Consider the following 4,597-nt stretch of genomic DNA (forward strand, 5'->3'; position numbering starts at 1 on the left):
TGTGCCTCATACATAGTAAATGCTTAATAAAAATTTCTTAAATTATTAATTCTGGCTACAAAATTAATTTCTGTAAATATTTAAAGGTCTCTCTTTGGAAAGATACAACTTATGAGTTTGGTTCAGAATTCAGAATTAAAGATTTCAGTTCTGTCTCTATCATCAGCAATATAATACTTCATCTCAGATTCTCAACCTCTTCTGTAAATAACAGGCTTGAGTTCTCCATGCATTAGGATCATTCTTCCATTAGCCACCTCCGTTAGGATTTGGAGGTACCATAACAGGAGAAAAGTTAAAGTAGCTTGAGATTTTTGTTTGTTTCTTTTGTTTTCCTAGATGACTTTTACCATGCAGTGGGAATCAGACTATGTATTGGCCTAAGTCTGTCCTAGAAAGAAGAAATTCCATGCCTATCTTATAAATACAATAATGTAGTATTTATTATTTCTCAGTTGGATCCATTTCCCAATTCTTTACGATTTTTTTTTTAATGTTTGTTTATTTTTAAGAAAGAGGGAGGCCAAGTGTGAGCAGGGGAGGGCAGAGAGAGAGGGACACATACAATCTGAAGCTGATTCTAGGCTTTGAGCTGCCAGCACAGAGCCCAATGCAGGCCTCAAACTCACAAGCTGCGGGATCATGACCTAAGCCAAAGTCAGACACTTAACTGCCTGAGCCACCCAGGTGCCCCTTCCCATTTCCATATTTAACCCATATAGCAAAGGGCAGGAAAAGAAGATCCCGATGCCTACTTTTTTTAGAGCTTTATCTTCTTTGATAGTCCACGATTTATGACTTTACTAAGTAAATCACAGAGAGATGCCTATGCTCTTGTGCCAAGCACCAAAAATCCTAATTTAGGTTTTACAAGGTCATATAATACATATTATTTTAGGTCATGTAATACAGTGTTATGTCCATACTTCTGTGCACAAAGGGTTGCCATAGGCCCAGGAAAGGTTGTGTTGCCATGGTATTCTATATCAATTAATAAGTACTATTGAAAAGCTGTCAGCAAATGTATGCCCTGTAACTCTAAAATGCTTTGAGAATATAAAATCAAATACCACATATAGAACAGGCTAAGGGTCAAACTCAAAGATTTTCTGTTTGAGTGTACTTCAGTTTTATTTTAATATTTAAATTCATAATTAATATTTAGACTTGGCATTAAGATGCACTTGAGATTTTAATTATTGATATACCTAACTTCTAGAGATAGATCTTATAGACCTAATATTCCTTAATTCTGCTATGAAATATACACATCAATTTTAGATATGGAAATCTAAATCTATTTCCTTTGGAAATAAGACAAACTTACATTTGAATTCCATTTCTTTAATATTTAAGTGACTTTGGTATACATAAGTGGCACATTTTTTTCCCTCTAGCAGATTCCTAGAGATATTACTATTTTATTTATTTACTGAAAGTAACTACTGCTTTTAGTCAATCATTAACAACATTGTATGGCTAAGGGTTAATGGACAGGTTTGTATCATTTTATTGTTTAAATGACTCTAAATCTGTTTATTTGGAGGAATGGCTCCCAAAAATATATTGCATCTCTTAAATTCCCATTCATTTCCATAAGTTGTCTTTTTTAGGGCAATTATGAATAGGAATAGGGATAGAAGACTCAAATTTATACCCAACACAATATATTTTCATTAAATTCAATAATAATTTGTTACTACTTAGTGGAAGCAGCAGAGCATGATACTTAATAGCCAAGATTCTGGAGTCAGACAGACCAGTGTGAATTCTAGCTCTGCCATTTGTGGGTTTATTTATTTGTTTAGGATGAGGGACATAGTCCAATATGTGTGAAATGGACTGAAGGATGTTAACTTCTTTTTGTTGTTACTGATAGTCTAGAGAGGCTAAGAAGTCTGCCCCTCATCCTATACTTTAAAAAAAAAAAAAAAAGTAACATATTTACCCACAGGTTACATTGAATGTTAATGACAGAATATCATGAAGGCATTTGAGCATTATAATGGTGTGGTCCTGGTGATCTGGCTCTGTTGATTTCCACCCTAAATCCTGGGCCCCTTAGCATCTCTGTTTCTCAGGCAGCACTGTGGAATGTTGTGACCCATATAAGGTGTATTTTGCTCTAATTTTTGTGTTGAAGGAGACTCTTACTGTAACCAGCAACTTTAGTGGCACCAGCAAGCTGGCCTTAGAACATTCCTTGGGGGGGGGATTCTAACTTAGTGGCAGGAAAACTAGCCTTGATAGGAAAGATGCTTTCCTAAAGGAGTTTCTAAAATGGTGGAAATTAGTCTGTCTTTTTGAAGTGTGCTTTTTGTGCATTTTAACTGAAAGGATGGATTTGACATTCTCCTCCCCCTACTACCTCTTGATCTAGTAAACATTGAATCTAACATGAACTCTAGAGCTTTCTAACTCAGAAATTTCTGAAAAGTTACTGGCTTCTAAGATATTTCTTTAACATTGAAATGTCACACGAAGTACTGAATTTTTTTTTCTTACATTATTAAAATTATTTATTTATTGACACAGACAGAGGGCATGAGAAGGGAAGGGGCAGAGAGAGAAAGGGAGAAAGAGAGAATCCCAAGAGGGCTCTATGCCGTCAGTTCAGAGCCCAATGCAGGGCTCAATTTCAGAAACTTGAACTGTGAGATCATGACCTGAGGCAAAACCAAGAGCTGGATGCTTAACCGACTGAGCCACTCAGGAGCCCATTTATTAATTTTTAAATGATCAGAAATTCTGAACATCTACATTCTTTGAGGCATGTAGAATTATACCAGCACACAGTCGATAAATTTATGTGACCATTGTTGTCAATGACTATTTTGTTAATTCACTCACATATTAGGTCCTGAAATCCTTGAGGATTCCAGTACTAATTAACAGTGTCTGATAACAGCAGACTTTCTTTCTCTCATTGTAAATAGCGCTGCTCTTAAATTATGATTTCAATTTAATGTCATTCTGAATTCCATACTTGTTCTGCAAAGGTTTGGTCAGTCACCTAGAAACTGACTTTGCTTGTACTTGAGTATTTCCTACTATAGGAAATGTGCAGGGAGAAACATGCTATCATATCATCTCTCTGCACCACAAGCAAGTCCCCTTCCTGTCTCCTCCAAGCTAAGTAGCTGACAGCCATCGGGGACATTCATGGAAAGAATGCTCTCAAACTAGCCAAAGAAAACACAAGGAATCCCTCAAATATAGATGCAAAAAAACTGAACTCCCACTGTGAGCTCACAACTCTTATGGAGTTCAAGAGTCATGGAAAGTTAATTAACGCTTTTCCATAAAGAGAGAAAGAAAACCTAATGTTTGACTGACATGTTACCACCTATATACACAGTTACATTTTATATGCACAGCTAATCTAGTCCTGTGAGGCTGAGATTGGTGCTCTCCTAGATGTTTTGTTGGGTAAACAAATACCAGGGTAGGTGGGAATATGGGTATCAGAATCAGGCTAACCCACATCTTAATCCCATCAGGCTGTCCCACTTAGTAGATACATGACCATGGACAAGTTAAAAATCTCTGAATCTCATCTGATGGTAGATCACAGTGTGTTTATTTCATGCGTCTGTCATGAGAATAATATAAAGTACCTAATTTTTGGTATACGGTACATGCTCCTTAAACAGGAGGAATTATTGTTAGGGAAAGAAAATATCTGTCTTCTAAAAGATTTCCAAGGCTCTATGTTTATAGTAGCTTGTAAAATAATCACAGTCTTCTATCCCAGTAAATGGTGTTGATAGCTGTAAAGAAAATATCTCCCAAATCCCAAATATTTATTTTTTCAAAAGTTGCTAATGTTGATGGGAGTAGTGAATTATTGGAAAAGGGAGTACCCCAAGGTACTAGAGTGACTCCTGGTAGTCAATGAATACCCATCCATATTAAAGAAAATCCTGGGTTGATCAACACTCATTACTGGAAAAAACTTGATTTAGAGCAATTACAAATATACCTCTGCTCATTGCACAGTTGCCCAGTGGCCCCCAGAAAGAAATTTAATTCTTAGTAGTCAGATAGATTAGACATTATACTAGACTAGTCAAGTTTGGCTATCCTCTGGTGTTTTTTTCTGTTGTTAACCCAGAATGAGCTAATACCCCTACAGACTAGAGCTGGGCAGCTTTTAAAGAAAGAATAAATGTCATTTAAGATTAATTTTCAGATCTGTGTGTCACTCAGCCAGGTTCATTAGGACCCTGAGATCAAGGTCGGGCAGGAAAAATAGATGTTGTTTTTTTGTTTGTTTGTTTTTATATTAGGGGAAACAGTATTTGTTTGTAGTCTCTATCATAGTAAAAAAAGACCTATTCATGGAAGTGATCTTATTTTGTTCTTTCACCGCTGGTGACTTCACTGATAAGAATTGGAACTTGGTGCATGGGAATTGATAGTATGCTGTCTCTCCTGAATATTGCCAACATTTCTCAGGGTTTACTCTCCAGCTTCACCTCACTCTGTATTCCAGGAGACTGACCCCTATGTACTGTATACACCATGCTCTCTTACCCTCAGCTTTTGGTTGGAAAGACCAATGGGAGGAATCAAAAGGAGATTGGAGTATGGGAAG

This window comes from Hyaena hyaena, unplaced genomic scaffold, assembly GCF_003009895.1.
Source record: "Hyaena hyaena isolate Hyena2069 unplaced genomic scaffold, ASM300989v1 scaffold_479, whole genome shotgun sequence".
Classification (NCBI taxonomy): Eukaryota; Metazoa; Chordata; class Mammalia; order Carnivora; family Hyaenidae; genus Hyaena; species Hyaena hyaena.